Source organism: Macaca thibetana, chromosome 18 (assembly GCF_024542745.1).
Source record: "Macaca thibetana thibetana isolate TM-01 chromosome 18, ASM2454274v1, whole genome shotgun sequence".
Lineage (NCBI taxonomy): Eukaryota > Metazoa > Chordata > Mammalia > Primates > Cercopithecidae > Macaca > Macaca thibetana.
Window position 1 is genome coordinate 68,146,232 of NC_065595.1, and position 21,045 is coordinate 68,167,276.

The 21,045-nt window shown below is 43.3% G+C and overlaps 1 protein-coding gene and 1 long non-coding RNA gene across 2 annotated transcripts in view; one reads left to right on the forward strand and one right to left on the reverse strand.

The window, feature by feature from the left end:
• Positions 1-21,045, forward strand: part of NDUFV2 (NADH:ubiquinone oxidoreductase core subunit V2) — a 335,006-nt gene that overhangs the window by 92,873 nt on the left and 221,088 nt on the right. The gene's annotated exons all lie outside the window — the stretch shown is intronic.
• Positions 700-21,045, reverse strand: part of LOC126941139 (uncharacterized) — an 82,236-nt gene continuing 61,890 nt past the window's right edge. The window contains exons 3-6 of the long non-coding RNA XR_007721092.1: positions 17,572-17,682; positions 16,559-17,006; positions 16,150-16,301; positions 700-12,615 (exon numbers count right to left, since the gene is read on the reverse strand). This is a non-coding gene — a long non-coding RNA (uncharacterized LOC126941139). The remainder of the gene's footprint in view (positions 12,616-16,149; positions 16,302-16,558; positions 17,007-17,571; positions 17,683-21,045) is intronic.

A 21,045-nucleotide genomic window follows, 5' to 3' on the forward strand; every position in this document is an offset into this window, starting at 1 on the left:
AAACCAAAAGACATACCACTACATAACCACAAGAATGTCTAAAATTAAAAACACTGACAGCCACAAATGTTGGTGAGGAAGTGGAGTGACTGGAACTCATATATTGTTGGTGGAGGTATAGTGGTATCTAGCAATTTCTTGCTAGGTAACATACACTTACCCTATGGCCCAAAAGTTCTATGCTAGGCATTTATCCAAGTGAAATGAAATATATATTCATTTAAAAAGCTCAGATTTGTAATATCCAAAACTAGGAAACTCCCAGGTATCTATCAATAGGAAAACAGATACACAAACTGCAGTATATTCGTATAATGTGATGCTGCTCAGTAATAACAAGGAACAAATTATTAATACACAAAACAACATCAATGAATCTCAAAACCATGCTAAGTGAAAGAAACCAGATAAAAAAGAGTATGTACTACTGTCTATACATTATAATTACATTTATTTGAAATCTAGAATAAGCAAAATGAATGTACAAAAAAAAGAGAGCTATCCATCAAAACAATGATGATACCAAAAAAATCAGATTGATGGTGCCTCTGGGGAGGAAGGAATGGTGGGAATTAGCTGGCATAAGGGACTTTCTGGGATTACAGTACCATTCTATGCCTTGACAGGGGTTTGGGTTATACAGATTTAGGCAACTACCAAAATTCAACAAATGATAACCTTAAATATTTGAGCATTGCATTGATTGTAAAATTTACCTCAAAAGAAAAAAGTTAAATGGATTGATGGATGAATAGAGGGATGGAAAAATAGATACATATGTGATAAAACAAAGACAGTAAAAAATAGTAAAGTCTAGGTGGTTGGTATATAGATGTTCACTTTAAAATTCCTTCAACTTTTCTTTGTGCCTGAAAATTTCATAATATAAAGTGATGAGAAAAATTGTGTTAAATGAATAGGGCAAGATGCTAGTCTTAGACAGGCCAAAGTACTAGAACGGGGACTCAAGTACAAGGTTATAGGACAAGACCAGTTAAACAGGGGAATAATAGTAATAATGGCCATCATTTATTTATTGGATACTCACTGTACGGGGCCCTGAACAGGGCACTTCTCGAAACTCAGCTTGCTTAAGCCTTCTAACATACCCATTTTACAGATAAGACACTAAAGGTTAGAGAACTTACGTAATTCATCCTAAGCCCCACCCCACAGCCAGAAAGTGGGTGAGCCAAGGTTGAGCCCTGGCCTATCAGATCCCAGGCAGCTTATCCATCATGCTGTTCCTCCTTTGCTACACTTCAAAGGGAAGGCTGGAGCTACTTACTTGAACCAACAGCTTTTAAGATTAGAGCAGGGCTGATTTGATGAGTCACTGGAATATTAGAGTCCAGTCATGTGTTGCTTAACAATAGGGATACATTCCAAGACTGCATCCTTATGCAATTTCATCATCATGTGAACCCATGGAGTTCATTTACACATACCTAGATGGTGTAGCCTACTACACAGTTAGATTATATGCTATAGTCTAATGCTCCTAGGACACAAACCTGTATAGCAAGTTACCGTACTGATTATTGTAGGCAATTGAAACACAATGGTAAATATTTTATGTATCTAAACATTTCTAAACATGGGAAAGGTACAGTAAGATTTGCTATAAAGTTAAAAAAAAAAAGATACTCTTGTATAAAGCATTTGCCATGAATGAAGTTTGCAGGACTGGAGGTTGCTCTGGGTGAGTGAGTGGTGAGTGAATGTGAAGGCCTAGGATGTTACTGTATACGACAATAGACTTTACAAACTCTGTACACTCCAGCTACGCTAAACTTATGTTTAAAATACAGTAAGTGTGATATGACTTTACAACAGCTACAATGTCACTAGGCTATAGAAATTTTTCAGCTCCATTATAATCTTATGGGACTATATTTTAAATTCCTTCTGATTGGGCAAAGAATGAACTCCAGGGTCTAGGAGAGGGCTACCAGAACTGAGGTTCTGCAGTATACACTATGCGGCAGGGACCATATCCCTCTCATGTTCCTGCTATAAACCTACAGGGTTATATAGGTTATATACCTATAGGCATTCCACAAATGTTTACTGGTGAATGAATAAATACATACAGAAATAGGAAACCAGACAGATCATTATAAATTCTCAAGCAGGAATGTGACTACGTGAGTGGGAAAATCATCTTTCTAGATCAATCTTATTTCTCTCAAACTACTTCTGAGATTCTCCAAAAGAATGCAACTTCTTTTGAATGGCTTATTCCTGGAAAGGTTTTTTGTTGTTGTTTTTGTTTGGGTTTTTTGTCTGTTTGTTTTTTGCTGACACTAGAGGTATTCTTTGCACATTCTAATGTATGCCAAGAAGTCTGTAAGAGTTGTGAACAGTCTCAGAATCTTGCTTTTGGAAGATCTTTAGAGGTTGTTCAGGCTAGCAGCTTCCCAAATACAGGATAGTAAAAGAGTCTTGTAATCACTTTTCTCCCTCTTTGCAGGAGAAAGAGCAAAGATTCTAACCTGACAGCAATAGAACAAATGAGAACCACAAAAATCTCTTCTTGAAAGATTCTTAATCTGTGGGAGAGAGTTGCTTTATGAGAGGCCAGGGGCCAGAGCAGGCATGGTCCAGGTTCTGAGTGTTCCAGAGAAGACAGGTCTGCCTGTGCCGTCTCTAGATTTGGTTTTCTTAAGTGCTCTGAAGACAGTTCTATATGGTAGGCCGGGTAATGGAAAAAGAATGCCTTGCCTAAAGACACACTCAAAATAACTTTCTATTTCTGGTTTCTTTAAAAACGATGCTCCCAAGCTACTCTTTCAATGAGATTAAAGCCTATTTGCTTCTTTGTTCAAAAGGAATGGGATTCCTTATGTATTTAATTGAGGGCCTTTTGGGCTACTTAGATTCTTTTACAGAACTGGAATTCATCAGTAGGTTCTGGTGTTAATGTGGCTGAACCGCTTCAGAACACTCAGTGATTCTCACAAAATCCCAGTGGTGCAGTGTTGTTTTTGTTCACGTTGTACAAATGAGGAACTAAGACTCAAATAGATGAAATAACTCACAACGTCATTCCGCTGGTATGAGGAAGAACAAGAGAAGGAGAGCTGATCTTCATGCCCAGGTGAGGTCTCTTGACTGTCAGCTTGGTCTTTTCACAACAGAACTTGAGTGCCTGTTTTTCCCAGGTGCTAGCAATTAAAGCACTCCTGCTAATACTCGTCACAAGAATAGCCTGGGAGTCCGAACTCAGCATGTTTGGTTGTTGCTATTTAGATTCATGACTTATTTTGAAGCTGCCAGGCATTCCCTGAGACCTGATGCCAGATTTGTAGTTAAAGGAGAACCATGACCTATCTCCAGAACATTCCCTGTGAGTCTGAATAGGATAGAAGTTATAGATCCCTATGTCTTCACTAAGTTCTTAGTATATTCGGAATGGCTCATGCTTACATCCTTTCTGTCAATCTTCCATCACTCTCTGGAACGTGATGTAAGATCATCAACGAAGCAGAACCACTGGGAAGCAGCTAGAAGGGAGTCAGCCTTTGAGTGGGATGGGCCCATGGTTTCCTTGCCTCTTGCTTCTTCATCATTGACAAGTCAAGGTGCTGGCTAAGTGGAGACTCAAAACAGGAGAATTCACAGACGGTTCGGACAAAAGTAGCTTTTTTTTTTTTTTTTCCTTAAGTGGAATTATCTTGACCAAGTCTGGCAAAGCATATGGAGACCTAACTAAAAATGGCAGCCAAGAAACTATCAGAAGGGTCTATAACCTTTGAAAGAACTCAATAGTACCTGGCCACATCTTCAATCTCTAATGCTAGGGGATGATAAATTATTCAGATGAAATAATCTTGGCTTCCACTCACCACAGCCCAAGAGCATTGATCCACATCATCACTAATGATGATGAGCATCACCAATCCACAGAGGTCTTCATGATGAGATGCCAACATGAAATGGAGGAGTGACAGCATCTCTGCTTTAGACTGTTTACCCCTTCCTCACCCTGAGATTTCACATGCTCTTCAGCGGGCCTCCAGGAGTGAACTGTTCTTCCTGCTACGTCAAACAGCAACATGAAGATCAATTATCTACCTATATTCCCTGTTGGGCTCAGCGTTTGAGGTAGCAAAGGACTGATTCAGATCCCCCTGCTGGTATGGAAGACAAATCCATTATCTCACTTCCATACCAGTGCTTTTAACATCTAGATCAGTGCTTTTAAAACTTAGATTTGCCTAAGAATTATCCATGTATCTTGTTAAAATGCAGATTCTGATGCACTAGGTCTTATTGGTAGATACTCTGCCTTTCTAGCAAGCTCCCAGGTGATGCCAATGGTCCTGGTCTATGGATCACTCTTTGGAAGGCAAGGAACTACATGACTGTGAAAAGTAGGCCCACCCTCTAGACTCTCTCCACCCGGGTCTAACCTGTACATTGTAGCAATATCACACCTCTGCTCAAATCCACTCTCTCTCTCTTTTTTTTTTTTTTTTTTCAGACGAGGTCTCGCTCTGTTGCCCAGGCTGGAGTGCAGTGGCACGAACTGGGCTCACTGCAGCCTCTGCCTCCCTGGTTCAAGCGATTCTCATGCCTCAGCCTCTGGAGTAGCTGGGATTACAGGTGTGTGCCACCACACCCGGCTAATTTTTGTATATTTTAGTAAAGACAGGGTTTCGCCATGTTGGCCAAGCTAAATTCACTCTTTTGCCTGACATTCAAGGTCCTGTACAAACTGATCCTACTTGCTTTGTAACCTTTTCTGTCATTGCTCTCTTCTCATGATCTGCATCTCAAGCAGGTTGAACTATTGCTGCTTCCCAGACATACTGCCACTCTGCCTTTATTTTGCTCTTTCTTCTACCTGGAATGTTCTTGCCCACCTCTTTCAAGGCCCAGCTCAAGTGCTGCCTCCTCTATGAAGCCAAATGAGTCCCTCCAGCCAGAGGCCTTCTTCCTTCCTCTGGCTACTGATATCACTTTATAGCTATTTCTCTTGGGGACTCTATCACTATCTGTCTTAAACTATGACTTGTGGACCATGTCTTTTATCTTGTCTCTACTATTATTCTTTGTAAACTTTCTTAGGGCAGGTTCTGTTTTGGTTTGCTTGTAACATATAGACACTTATCACAATGAATTATACATAGCAGGTACTTGGAAGTAAGTGCGTGTGTGTGTGTATATCAGTTAATTTTATCAGAGTACGATTTAAATCAATAAAATGCATAGATTTCAACTGTACTGTTCATTGAGTTTTGTACCCAAGCAACTACCACCCAATCAAGATAGAAAACTTTTCCATCACCTCAGAACACTCTATTTCCTGTTCCAGCCAATCCCCTGCAACAGCTCCCCTCCCTAGCTAGAAAATAACTGTTCAGATTTCCACCAGCATAAACTGGGAAAATAACTGTTCAGATTTCTACCAGCATAAACTGGTTTTGTCTCTTCTTGAATTTTACATAAGTGGAATTATAGAAAACCTACTCCTTTATCTGGCTTCTTCCACTCAACATAATGTCCATGCTGCCACACTTTGGAAATAGCTTCTTAAATAATTCACTGATGGGGGCGATGGAAGCGTTGGTTTAGTGAAATCAGACTGGCCTGGGGACTTTCCTGAATTCAAGGACATTTTGGACTTTCTCTGCTTGCTTCCTGCCTGATGTCCACCTGTTCACTAAATTACTGAAGCTCCTTGAAGCCCTGTCGCTCTTTCTCTGCCAGCACTTCTGCCTCCTCCACAGTGCCCATGTGTCTTCCCACTATTGCCAGCAAAGGGCTGTCTCCCGACTGCCTTCCCTACCAGCTCCCTAAGACTCTGTTGCTGAGCTTCAAGGTTCTGTGTTCCCTCGGATTGGCTCTGTCTGTTGGAAAAGATGTGCTCTCCACTGTTGATTTCTGTTTGTTTGTTTTTGTTTTTGCCAATCAGCTTTTCTTCTTTGAGGATGAGGGTGGGTCACCCTCTGAGGCTCAGCCAAAGTCACCCATCCAGTGTCCTCCATGCCCATGACCTGCTATGGCTCATATCAATTCTTTGGCAAGAGGCAAATGCAACTGGAGCCCCCAGTGGGTTGCTGGCCCTGGAGTCTCCTGCGTGCTGCGACCTGGGAATTCTCACCAGACCTCACCTGAAGTCAGCTTGCTCCCCTCTGCCAGGCCACATGGCCCAGCAGTGGTGACAATGGCAGTAGGCCATTCCTGGCTAACAGACTCATGCTTGGTCTGGTTCTTAGTGTATGTTGGGCTGAAAAGAGCAAGCATTGCTTCCTTCCCATCATAGTAGTCACAAAGGGCTTATTCTCATATCTTTTATTAACTTCGCTGTTGTCTAGGTCAGAGTTGCCTCTCCGGGTCTATGTGTGACTGATAGGGTGAGAATGAGGCCCAGACTGGACAAGTCCTAAATTGCGGCTCCAGAAAGGGAAGGCCAGGCCTGCACCTCCTGACACTGGGACGTATGGCTGAGATGTGAGCAAAACGCCAGGTGCCACCCACAGTGAATTATCTTAATCTGGGAATAAGGAAAGACAGCCATAGGGTCACTCTGCCATTTTGCACTTTTTTTGTTTTGAGACAGAGTCTCTGTTGCCCAGGCTGGAGTGCAGTGGCACAATCATGGCCCACTGCAACCTTAAACTCCTGGGCTCAAGACAGCCTCTCACCTCAGCCTTCTAAGTCGCTAAGATTACATGTATACACCATCACGCCTGGCTAATTTTTAATTTTTTTCTGCAGAGACAGGGTCTTACTGTGTTGCTGGGGCTAGTTTTGAACTCCCCTGGCCTCAAGTGATCCTCCTGCCTGGACCTCCCGAAGCGCTGGGACTACAGGCATGAGCCACCACACGCAGCCCATTTTGCACTTTATGGGATTTCATTTCCTGATTGCTCCTGAAGGACATGTGTTCCTAATAATGTGGAACGCCCACATAACCCTTGCAGCCCTATGAGGTCAGCATTGTTATTCCTGTCTTAGGAAACCACAGCCCAGAGAGGGTGCTGACCTGTTCCTGGTTGTGTAGCACAAATGGCAGATCCTGGATTTACACAGGCCTGGCTCCAAGCTGTTCCTACCACTCCATCACCCTGCCTTTCTGTCTGGCTCCTGGAAGGTGATTACGATGTCTCTGATCTCATATATCCCATCAAAGTGCTTAGATGTGCTGACCACAAAGCTCTTCTCGGCTCCTTACAGCACTTAGTGGTGGGAAGCCAAGAAGGAGCTAGTACCTTTCCCCTCCCCGCCAAGGGGTCGCTGGAGCTTGCAGTTCCCGCCCATATGCATTAGCCTCTGCTGCATGACTTGATATTTGCGGTATACTGACAAGACCTATTGTATTAGTTTGCTAGGGCTGTCGTAACAAAGGACTGCAGACTTGGCTTAAACAACAGAAACTTATATTTTCACAGTCCTGGAAGTTGGGAAGTCCAAGATCAACCCTGTCAGCAGCGTTGGTTTCTTCTGACACCTCTCCCTACCTAAGCTTGGAGATGGCCATTTTTGGAGTTGGCTTAGCAATGGCCATTTTTCCCCCTATGTCTTCATATCATCTTCCTTCTGTGCAAATTGTGTTGTAATATTCTCTTATAGGACACCAGTCATAGTGGATTAGTGCTTTAATTGTTTTAACTTAATTACCTCTTTAAATACAAATATAGCCACATTTTGAGGTACTGCGAATTAGGACCTCAACATACACATTTTGGGGGAACAGAGTTCAGGCTGCAACACCTATCCAAAAGTATTTGCCATTCCAGGGTTACGACACATTTCAAATTCCTACCATTGGTCCTCTGAGCTAGAGTTTCGTTAAAGTGCAAACATTTTAACAGAAGGAAAGAGTATGGAAACACAGATTCCTACTAACATTGCAGTCATTTTTCCCTATAAATTACTCAGCCCAGTGCCAAGCCTGCTGAGATGGCCTTAGGGCAAATTATTTGAGAATGAGGGAAGAAATTAAGGAATAAACTATAGGGTTCTGCCCAAGAGCCTGGGACAACATGTGGTACCGTATTGAGCTGTGGCTTCATGGATGGAGTGTAGAGGGATGAAAGATGCTGACAGAAACTAAGATAAGATTTACCCACTTTTAGGATTTTGCTGGGCACTGTGTGGTAGAGTGTTAAGGTATGAATTTTGGAATCAGGCAGAACAGGATTTGCTGGTCACCAGCTGTGAGCCCCTGGGCAAGTTGCTTGAGCTATCTGGATCTGTTTCCACTGAGCACAGTGGGGAGATATTAACGCCACGCTCCTGGAGTTGTGATGATGAGCCATCCTCCATTGGGCAGGGAAAGCATGGAGCATAACAATAGCGCACAGAGATGTTCAGGAAATGAACCTCATGCACTGCTCCAACACTCCATCAGAGTACACACAACAACCTAGATCCCAGAAGATATTTCCGAAGTGATGTGGAAAACTTCCTTCCTCACTCGAGTGGAACCAGGATATCCCAGAGAAAGAGCAACCCAGCCGCAGACCTGAAATTCAAAGCAATAACCAGGACCAAACTAGTAAGCAGATTCCAGAAGAATGAGAACTTTCCAGTGTCTGACCTGGCCCTCCGATGGAGAGGGCCCCTGCTAAGAGGTGGCCTGGAACACTCTGAGGTGGGGACAAGGCACTTCATTTTGAACTTGAACCCCAAAGTCCACGAGTCCAAGCTGAAAAGTTAACCCCAGAGCAAACCACGCCACAAAAGACCACAACGTAAGGGCTAAACAGCCCCGACAATCCAGAAGCCAAATCACTGGGAGCTGTTAATCCAGGAGGGGAACCAAGGCCAAAAGCCACACTGAGATCAGAAAGCAAAGGTGCTCCCAGCCAATGGGACCAAAGAGGAGCAAGGCAGTGATAGACTCTGGAACCAGCAGGAAAACCAGCTGCCACCAGCTGCCTGTGGCTGAGAGTGGAGCCACATTATATGCCCTTTAAGAGTGAATATGCAAATTAAACCCATTATGACCTGCAGAGAGTGAGAAAAGACCATGTCACAGCACGTGCCACCCACCTCCTGCACCCAGTGGGCCTGTGCCTTGGCATGAGCAGGGAGTGGAGCTAGGGCTCTGCTATCTTCGAGGACAGTCTCAGCATCTGGGGCAGTTCACCTGGTGAGCATCTTGCCATCCTGAAGGTGATTTTGTTGATACAGATTCAAATTTTTCATATAAAATGGCCTCTAAACGCAAGTCAAACACTGCATCCGATGCTCAGCTCAAGGGGGCAATACTAACAGTGTGCAATTTTTACCACATGTACTGGCCAGACAACCTGAATCCTGTGAAAGTCTACTCTGTATTTGGTACCTATGAATGCAGGCGGGGGCAGATCCTGAACTGTGAAAAATAAGTATTTGTTGTTTAAGTTACCTAATCTATAGTATTTTTGTTATATAGCAGCCTGAACTGACTCAGACATATGAGTAGTCAAATTCCGAGAGACAGAAAGTAGATTGGTGATAATCAGGGGCTAGAGGAAGGAACACAGAGTTGGTGTTTAATGGATACAGTTTTACTTTGGGAAGATGAAGAAGTTCTGGAGATGAATAGTGGTGATGTTTGCACAAGAATGTGAATGTATTTATTGTCACTAAACTGCACACTTAAAATGGCTAAACACTAAATTTTATGTCATATAAAATAACATATGTATTACCACAATTTTTTTTTTAAGAATTGGTACTGTGTAACTAATAGACATTCCCCTCACCAGGAAATCTCTGACCAAACAGCTCAATTAGGTTAAGAACTATGTGCTCAGCAAGTGTATCTACTGGTGTGTTTTGTGGCCATTTTGGCTTTGCCTCCGCTTCCGTTGGAATTGAAGATGCCCAGCCTGTCAGCTGAGCTGCGGGTGGGATGGTTTGTCCCAGCTTTGCAAGGTTAGCCAGAGAGGACTTCGTGTGTCTGAGGCTTCTCCCCTTTACCAATAGTGGCAGTCGGGGAGATGCCTCTTTGCTCCTGGTATTTTCTTCCACGCAGAAACAATCTTAACAACCAGGCCATTCTGGCCTCTGGTCTTCCTCACTTCTGCTCAGCAAAAGTGGAGTGGCCTCTGCCGTGAGGGAGAGCGTCGTGTACCCAGCCCCTTGCTGTCTGCATCTGCTTGGGAGCAGTCCCACTGCAGGAAGCCCACCTTCTGCTCCACATTCCCCGTGCCTGCTGCCTCGGCCTGGGCCTGCCTGGTTGCTGGGCTGTTGTGATCAGAAGCCCCCATGCCTGTAGATCTAACCCTCCTCCTCACATACCATCCTCATCGGTAGGAAAGGTGCTAGGTTGGTCTCTGTCTGCCAACTCCTTTGTCTTTTCTCAATTCGTTCAGAACTTGGGTGGCAAGAGCAATACCGGCGGGAGGCTCGGAGATCTAAACATCATTTCTCATTGTGTTCCTGAAACCACCAGGGGCTGAGTTGCTACATTCCTCTGAGGACATTGTCATGCTCTGGGTCTCATCTCAGCCCAAACAGAGGGGAAGGCAGCCTGGGAAGCAGGGTCCTCCGTCTGAAGCGGAGCTCACCCACTGAGGTGCGCAAGTCCCGCCAGCCGGACTCCAGAGCAGCTGCTGGAAGGACACTCTGCCCTGGAAGGATAGAACATGACACTGGGGGGACCAGGTCACACACAAACAAGACAGCCTGGCCAGAGGAGGCAGCAGAAAGCTCAAACATGGTGGTTCTTTTTCTATTGCTGGGTAACAAATTATCAGATATTTACCAGCTTAAAACAACCTGTGTTTATGATCGCACAGCATCCATGGGTCTGGAGTCTATGGAAGGTGGGGCTCGCCTGTCACCTTCAGATCCAGCCCGGGGCAGAGTTCCCACGTCAGTCCTTGCTGAGCAGACAGCATTTCAGCAACAATCTCAGTCTCTGACCTGGGGGGTTTAGAATTAAGTCAGTGATCTGGGATATAGAGGCCTGGTCACAGCAGGCTGGGTCCTCAGCTCAGGGTCTTGCAGGCTGCAATCCAGCTGCCAGTCAGGCAGGGGGGTAACAGTCAGCACACACCTCTTACCACCACAGGGCCCCCCAGGGATCCATGAATGCCTGGAGATGGGCGGCTGATGGGAGGCAGCAGGTTACAAACCCCCACAGGGTACGATTCAGAGGCCTTGGGTAACATAATCAGACAGAAGATAGAAAGAAGGCACAAAGTCATGTACAAGGCCAATCTGGAAGCACACAGCGTACCTCTTCTGGGGCTCGGGCCAGCAGAGCAGCAAAAGAGAATCATACCTGAGAGAGACGAGGGAGCCTGCCCACTGTGACCAGGCCTCTGTATCCCAGATCACTGACTTAATTCTAAATCCCCCGGGTCAGGGGCTGAGATTGCTGCTGAAATACTGTCTTGTCAGTGAGGACTGATGCAGGAACTCTGCAGGGCTGGATCTGAAAATGACAGGCAAGTTCCATCTGCAAGGAGTGGGAAGGCAGAGGCCACCAGATGCCTTTAAGCTTTTACTCTTGACCCTGACTTCTCCAGATGAGCTGCTCACCTAAACCTTTGCTCTCCTGATGGTCCTCATTCTACCAGCTTTGTGCTCCTAAACCTCCAGGCTGCTTTTTCTACCTATGCTGCCTTAGACTGCCAACTGATGACAAATTGTCGGCCTCGACTTCTCTGCTTTTTTCTTCTTCTTCACTTCTGAGGTCTTTGCTCCTGATGAAAGGCTGGTGTTGAAAGGATTCCAGCCACAGCCTGGACCACACCCCAGGAGCCAGTCTGTCGAAGCTCTTGTCTGAGTACCTTTCTCATAAATCAGCCAGGGAGGGGTTCAGTCTGCATCCTGGCCAGAGATCGATGATGCTAATGGCGTCTGGTCCATTAGAGGTGGAAGAGTTACAGCCTGTGCAAGTCTGCAGCGAATTGCACCATCAGCTCTGCCAGGTACAGACTCTGGGAATATTCCTTGGTAGTTCTCTGGTCACTCAGAACAGGGCACAGTAGAAGGAAAAACCTTGTCACAGGGCCCTCTGACAGACGGTTCTGTCCTATGCCAGGTTCCTCGTCCTTCCTAGTCCTAGGGACACAACCCCTTGCAGTCATCCCATAAAGTAGTTTTCTTGATTATTACTGTAATAGAACTGTCTGTAGACAGTCATCCTTCTCCCAAAGTCTGTAGCCACTCTGCAAATTATCCTCACAGAGCACTTTAAGCTGGACCACTCCAAGGATGAGGACCTGGAGGAAGCATCTGGATAGATACAGCCTGTGCCGTGCTGCATTGGGAGGGGGTCATCCCAGTGTGGTTCCAGGATCATGGCTCTTGGAAATCCCAGTAAGGATGCCTTATTCTAGAAAATAAGCTTTATGGTTAGCAAAGATGACTATGTTCTCCTTATTAATGGGTACCATGGGAAGATAGCGCATCCCTGGACCTACTCCCTAGGTCACTTCCATGGTAAGGCTCCAGTCCCTCCACACAGGTTCACTCAGGAACATCTCTTATTATCCAGGCAGAAGATCCTATTTGCCACGTTGTATTCTCTTAGACCCATCTTTTAGCAGCTGTGACTTATGCACATCTTCATCTCTAGGGTATCAAAATCCAAGATCTCTAAATCAAATGTAGGCGATGGCTGGAATTTCCCCATCCTGTGGGCAGCAACTTTTGGGAACACTGACAAAATAGAAGAAAAAAAGAGGCTGGATTCTATTTGCATCTTAACACCAACGGCTGAATGAAGCCCTGACTCCCCGTTTTGATGTGCTACCAAGTTTGAATCATGCTGACACATGCCCATCTGTCAGGTGGAATAATGGGGGTTTGAGTGGCCTGATTGTAGCCCAAGGATTAAAGTCCTGCTGAGTTACCTGGTGTTGAGTTAAGGCAGTAAAGAGAATGCTCTTCTCTGCCTAAACCAAAGCAAAGACAGAGTTTTTTCCGCTAATGGCAACTCCTAGCCACAGATCTGTTGCTAAAAGGAAAACAAGCCCATCTCCTGTTTGTTCTTTAATAGCCTCATCTCTGATGTAAGCAGCCTTCCCACCTCCAGAAACTCAGCATTAAAGTGACATCATTGAAATTTGCCATAAATACTACAAGCACTTTTTTCAAAATGATCTGGTTTATGAGCAGGGTAGCATAGCCATAACAAGCACCCCTTTCAATACCAACGAATTCTATTTGAAATAGCCTGTTCATTATTCCATCTGAGGGTCTCTCACCCCTCCTACTTGAAATGCAAAGCAGAATTTTTAAGATTTTGAACTCTGAAGTCAGACATAACTAGATTCAATCCCAGCTCTGAAAATCACCATGGGGTGTGAAAGTTACAAAACATGTCATCAAAATTTTAACACTCCTTCCATCAAGAGCTGGGGTCCATTGTCCCCTATGCTTGAATCTAGGCTCTGTGACTGCTTTACCCAATAAAGTGCAACAGAAGTTATGGTACCAGTTTCTGGACCCAGACTTTAAGAAACCAGCAGCTTCTACTTGCTGTCTCCTGGGATGTTCCTCCTTCTCAGCGCCCAGGCATCCTGCTGGGAGGAAGCTCAACAGCTCATGGAGAGGTCCACGGAGAGGAGACCCAGGTCCTCAGGCCTATAGCCCCAGCTGGGCTCCCAGCCAACAGCCAGCACCAATGTGCCAACCCTACAAGTGAGCCATCTTATAAGTAGTCAACTAGCCCCCAGGCTATGAATAATGCTACTGTGAACATTCATCTACAAGTTTTTATGTAGACATATGTCTTCACTTCTCTTGGGTACTTTCCTAGGAGTAGAATAGCTAGACCATATGGTAATTCCATATTTGACCATTTGAGGAACTGCCAATCTGTTTTCCACAGTGGCTGCACCATTTTATATTCCCACTAATGATATATGAAGACTCCAGTTCTCTTTATCCTAGCCAACATATTTTATTATATGTATTTCTGCTTAGAGCTATCCTAGTGTGAGTGAAGTGGTATCTCATTGTGCTTTTGATTTGCATTTCTCTGATAGCTAATGATATTGAGCGTCGTTTTATGCACTTATTGGTAATTTGCATATTTTCTTTGGTGCATGTCTATTAGATCCATTGCCCATTTTTTAATTGGGTTGTATGTCTTTTTATAATTATTTGTATATCCTAGATATTTAACAGTTATTTGTATATTCTAAATATCAATGTGCAAATATTTTCTCCCATTCTATGGGTTGTCTTTTTTTTTTTTTTTCTGAGACAGGGCCTTGCTCTGTTGCCCAGGCTGGAGTGTAGTGGCACAGCTGTAGCTCACTGCAGCCTCAAACTCCTGGACTCAAGTAATCCTTCTACCTCAGCCTCCTGAGTAGTGTGGACCACAGGCATGAACCACTGTGCCCAGCCCTTTTTTTACTTTCTTGATGGTCTCCTTTGAACCCCAAAAGTTTTTGATTTTTATGAAGTCCAATTTGTCTATATTTTTTTTGGCTACTTGTGCTTTAGGTGCCATATCTAAGAAACTATTGCCTAATCTAAGGTCACAAAGATTTACATCTATTGTTTTTAACAAATGTTATAGTTTTAGCTTTTACAGTTAGACTTTGATCCATTTTGAGTTAATTTTTGTATATGATGTGAGGTAAGGCATCCATTTAATTTTTTTACATGTGGATATCCAACTGTCCCAGAACCATTTATTAAAAAAACTATTCTTTTCCCCATTGAGTTATCTAGGCACCCTTGTTGAAAATCAATTGACTGAAAATTTGAAGGTTTATTTCTGGACTCTCAATTGTATTCCATTGGTCTATATATCATTCCTAATGCTACTAACACACTATCTTGATTACTATAGCTTTATGGTAAGTTTTGATATCAGGAAATTGAGTCTTCCAACTTTGTTCTTCTCTTTCAAGATTATTTTGGCGATTCTGAGTCTCTTGCATTTCCATATGAATTTTAGGATGATTTTATCAATGTCTGCAAAGAACCCAGATGGAATTTTGATGGAGATTGCACTAAATAACTCTACAGATCATTATGGGGAGTGTTGCCATCTTAGCAATACTAGGTGTTCTGATTCTTGAACATGAGGTGTCTATTTATTTATTTAGATCTTCTTTAACAATGTTTTGTAGTCTTCAGAGCATTTAAGTTTTGTACTTCTTTTGTTAAAAATATACCCAAGTATTCCATTCTTTTTGATGCTATTGTAAGGGACAGTTCTTGCTGTTTTTTCAGTACTAAGAAGGCCTTCCTTGCTAATGGTTCTAAGATAGAACACAGATATTTCAAACTACGTAGGAGTTTTAGGCTTCTGGTTAAACTTTAGCTATTTTACAGTTAATCAACTGGAAATAAACTACATAATAAAGAGTTTTCCTTTGCCCTGCTCCAATAGGGTCTAACAAATTAAATTTATATTTTCAAGGAGCTTACTTTTCATTTTATTTACTTTTGTTTCTCAGTTCAAATGCAATCAGCAGGAAAACAAAATGTGGCCCACTATGCTTTCCTCAGACCTATGTTAAATAACCTTACTTTAAAGAAACATAAGGCAGAAATCCTTTCCCAGCTACTTTCCTTGAAAAGAATTCTATCTTTGGGTTATTTCTGTATGCCCTTTCGGCAATGCAATCTTTAGTCTCAACATATGCGGATATCAAGTTTCTTCTTTCTTGGGAATAATTAGAAAAAGCATAAAGTGGAGTTTGGAAATAGAAAAGAGATGATATAAAAGAAGAGTAGTGGGAATTTTGCGAATAAACCTTGACAGAAATGAAGGGAGCTGACGACAGGGCCTTTTGTGCCTTGAATAGCTCCTGCTCGGTGAGGAGGGACCTGCTGAGGGACTCTAGTGCCCAGCAGGGCATGGCCTGGCTGTGGCTTCAGGCATCGAAATCAGAAAGAAACCAAAATGGGCTTCTTTTTTTATTAGCAAAAAGTTTCAAATATACCAAATTTTAAAAATACATATTTGTCATAATGAACAAATACAATGTACCTCCAGGAACCCACCACCCCAGATTCAACAATCATCAACTCATGATCAATTCATCTATAAACCCACCAATCCCCCACCTCCACCTCTGATTATTTGGAAGAAAATCACAGACATTACATTATTTCACCTACAAGCCTTTCGTTGTATATGTATATATCCATATCTGTATGTGTGTCTGTGTGTGTGTGTATAATTTTAACATTATAAAATATTCAACCAGGTTCAAATTTCTCCATTACCTCATAATTTGTTTTCCTGATGGTTTTTTGGATCAGGATCCAAAAACTTATATGAAGCTTCATGTGTTGTAATTGGTAGATGTTTCCCTTTGAGTCTTTTAATCCATGTTCCAATGAAGATCCAGGCACGAGGAGAAATGCACATGAGTCGTCTGCAACAAAGCAAAATAAATGTGTGTTGTCCCGTGGAAATTGTAGGCAAGGACAGTTTTAACCACTTTCAGCAACCAATAACAGTGAGTATAAATTTCACAGGTCATAGATTCAAAAGCATAAAAATGTAACTTCATTTTACCAATTTTTAACTTGAGCCCCCCCATTCTGTCTTTAGTTTGAAAACTCAACCTAGCCTCAGATAAATTTAATCAAATGCAGTGAAATTTCCATTTTAATCACATTCAGAACATACCTTCCCTGATTTCCTCCTGGAGCTGGTGTGATCCACTTAAATGCAGCTTGTGGTGGTGGGGAGGAGCTTATCTGAGCTCCTTCTATTTCATTTTCCCCCTCTGCATTAATTTTTGATTACTGTGTAACAAACTGCCACAAACTTAGCAGACTAAAACAACACTCATTTGTTAGCACAGAGTTCTGTAGGTCAGAAATTCTGCACAGCATGGCTGGCTTCACTGCTCAAGGGAGCAAAGTCCTCTGGAGGCTCTGGGGGAAAATCCACTTCCAAGCTCATTCCTGTTGTTGGCAGAATCCAATTCTTTTTGGTTGTGAGACTGTAGTCCTGGTTTCCTTGCTGGCCTTCAACTGGGAGGTCACCCACATCCTTACACATGAACCCCTCCATTTTCAAGCCAGCAAGGCTGCATCAAATCTTCCATGGGCTTCAAACTTGACTCCCTTATCTGTAGCCAGAGGGAGAAAACTGCTTTTAAAGGGATCATGTGACTAGGTTATTTCCCCCTCCCCACAGATCGTCTCCCTGTCTTCACACCAACTGATGTGGTAACTTAATGGCATCGGCAAAATGCCATCACAGCAGCTTCTAGGTGCATATATACCAGGGACTTGGAACCAGGGTGGGGCGATGGGGTCTCAGAAGTTTGCCTACAATGGTCTCCATGAGACACAGCTGCATCCTTAACTGTCCACGCCATACCTTCTGATGGTGGGTCTCCTCATCCAGTCTTGAGTCCTGCTCTCTCTCTCTGTCTCTCTCTCTGTCTCTCTCTCTGTCTCTCACTCTCTCTCTCTCTCTCTGTAACCTCCAGCTAACCTCCAGAAGTGAGAAAGGCAGGACTGGGGGCTGAAAGAGAAGTTGTCCCCCAGTGTGTTGTAAACTGCAGCTCCAACTCTGATGGCCATTCACAGTTGGCCCAAACTCAGACAAGGAGACTGGGCTTTTATATCCCCACATTGCCCAGTCATTGGCCACAAGCCACTTCTTGGAGGAAGGGGGTGAGGCCTTACCTTGCGGAAGGGGTTGATGCCTAATCAGTTCCCTGTGGCTGAGGGCAGTTTCTGATGATAGACCCAGCTGAGAGATACCTGCTGTTCACAGTTGCTGGGAAATGGGTGCCTCTGTCCAAAAGAGGGGATACCAGTGAGCGCTGCAACAATATCCACTCCACCCATCTGTTCTCCTTTCCACATCACAATTGGGCCTTTCCTTTTGAATATATAAGCCAAGAACGTTGGATTTTCAATGCATGAGCTAGCAAAAAAGACTTCATATTTTACAAACCATCCTGCCACAGGAAAGTGGATATTCAAATGCATAGTATCCATTATTATTAATTTAATGTATAATAGAATTTCGTTGGTTTTTTAGTTGTGCATATACTACTTTACTGGGTGTTTTCATGTCAGTAAAACATTTAAGCCCCCTCACATCCTTTCTGGAACACAGTGAGAAATAAAAGCATCAAATATTCATGTGTTCTCATGGATTATTTTACACCTGGAGTCCTACTGTTAGATATGAGTTCTATTCTTTGCCTTCTACTTTTAAACTTAACTTCCTCATAAAGCAATCTTTTTCGATTACCTGCTCCACCCTAACTCATTCCGATTACCTGCTCCACCCTGACTCATTCCAATTACCTACTCCACCCTGACTCATTCCGATTATCCGCTCTGTCATAACCATTTTTCCCACCAAAGCACTCACCCCGTCACTCTCTTTAAATTAGCCAGTTGGAATTAGTTTAGCCTGTGCGGTCTAACCCTAGCCAATAGGGTAACGGCACAGCAGCAGGGACCACATACATCAGAGATGAGAACTCCTTTCCCTCCCTTGTCTAATTGTGCACTCACCATTGCTCCATCTGCAAGGGTGCACCCATCTATAGAACTAACTTGCCTTGGCCGGGCGCGGTGGCTCAAGCCTGTAATCCCAGCACTTTGGGAGGCCAAGACGGGCGGATCACAAGGTCAGGAGATCGAGACCATCCTGGCGAACACAGTGAAACCCCGTCTCTACTAAAAATACATAAAAAACTAGCTGGGCGTGGTGGCGGGCGCCTGTAGTCCCAGCTACTCGGGAGGCTGAGGCAGGAGAATGGCATAAACACGGGAGGCGGAGCTTGCAGTGAACTGAGATCTGGCCACTGCACTCCAGCCTGGGCGACAGAGCAAGACTCTGTCTCAAAAAAAAAAAAAAAAAAAAAAAAGAAGTAACTTGCCTTGCTGAGAATTAAAAAGAAGATTTTATATTTGAGCACAATTTCTTTTGTGGCACCGAAACTTTATTTATAACACTACCAACTCAGTTCTTCCCATAAAATACAATAGGGGTTGTTTTCTAAATGTCTAGTCCCCATTAATTTACCCAAATTGACCCAAGGTTTGGGAAGCCTGAATTCCCATCTGTCTTACTACCCCTCTATCTCCAACACATGCTGCTGACTTATAGTAGGTGTTTGGCAGTGAATGAATGTCTGATAAAAATAAATATATGCATACACAAATAAGATTAATGTTATATATAAAGTTTCAGTGCCACAAAATAAATAGCACTCAAATATAAAATTTTCTTTTACTTCTCAGCAAGGCAAGGTGCTTCTGTATAAGGGTGCGCCTTACAGATGGAGCAGCAGCGAGTGCACACTTGGACAAGGGAGAGGAAGAAGTCCTCATCCCTGACGCACGTGGCCCCTGCTGCTGTATCATTCCCCTATTGGCTAGGGTTAGACCACACAGGCTAAACTAATTCCAATTGGCTAAAGAGAGTGACGGGGTGAGTGCTTTGGAGGGAAAAAAAATGGTTATGCAGGGTGAAGAATGACTCAGAGCAGGGCAGGTAGCAGGTAATCAGAATGAGCCAGGGTGGAGTAGGTAATCGAAAAAGGTTGCTTTATGAGGAAGTTAAGTTTAAAAGTAGGAGGCAAAGAATTAAACATACTGACATACTGAATCTTTGAAGAGAAATTTAGAACTTATATCTAACAATCCCTCCTCTTGCATTTCCTTACAGATTTTGCTGTTCAAACTTTTAAAACATGTCTTGGCTTATTTGTTCTGCTGGATTTTCCAAAAGAAGAAGCTTCTTTGGATAAGGTGAAGGATAGTTAAGGGAAGTTTTAGTAAGTGCCATTTCTATGAGCCCCTCCACCAACTTACAGATGCATGGTATGACACAGCACCCGAAAAGAATAAATAATCCTATTACAGTTGCGAGGGAAATGAGAATTGAGGCTATTATTCCTTTCCATTTACCGAACTACTTTTCTAGCCATCCTCTAAAGGGGTCATTTACCCCTGAGTTGCTAGCTAACTCATTGGATAGAGCAGTCAGACCTTGCAATGCCTTTGTTATACTTCCATTAGGGGCAGTGTTGTTTGGGATGAAAGTGCAACATTGAATTTGAATCATGATGCAAACTCCTCTTCTTCTGCTAATACCATGTCTAAGGCTATTCTATTTTCCCAAGCCATCTGGCTAGTAGCCCCTAATTGTACAGCTATTTCTTTAACAGCATCTCTAGTGTAGTTAATAAATCGCTGTTGGTTGTAGTAGATGTAGTTTATTCAATCTACATTTTTATTAACTGTCACCCACCAAACTATTGACTCAAATCCTGCAGCTATTTCACTTCAAGCTTTAAATTGATCTGGTATTCCCTATGGGACTCTAATTGTGTCTAAATAGACATGAGAGTTGAAAGACCCATAAGGGGCTTCTCTAGCTTTACGATGTCTTATTTTTCCTTCCGCTGGTTGATGAAATGCCAGGGTGAAAGGGATAGCCAATTGGACTAAAGCACAAGTGTCACTCCAGTTATTTGGCAGAGTGTCCAGTAAAGGTTCACCACGATACCACCACACATCCACTCAATGATGAACAAGGGCTGACTGACTGATAAGCTCTAGAAAATTCTTTATGCTCACTGCATCCCTTCAGGTCTCCGAGGATCGCTAAGTTTCCTCCCTGTCCTGAGAGAAACAAAGTTAACTTACAGTTGGGAGATGGAAGCTGGATGGCCCTCGGGGGCTGAGTCACAAGGTGCCAGACTTTGGGATACAGCAGAGAGATATAACATGTTACACTGTTAACTTTTAGCAAACTTTACTTTTGTTGAAAACCTTGTAAGTTTGGTATTTCAATTATCCTTTGCTGTTAATAAGACCTTGTTTAATCCAAATTAACTTAGAATTGGTATAGATGGTTCCTTCCTGGTTCTGTAAGTACTTTAAGGCTTGGCCGAGTGGAAACAGCTCACACATTTGAGTAGACCAATTATTAGGCAATTTTCCTAATTCTGCTTTTACAAGAGTTTCCCTGTCAATTACTGAATACCTATTGTGTCTTTTTCCCTCAGTCACCGGGAGGAACCATCTATCCTCTCGGGAACTGTCCTGAAGGGAGTTCCTCCTAGGTCTGGTCAGACCTTTGTGTGGTAATTAATTAAGATTTAGATCCCCTGTTAGGAAACCTGCTGGGTT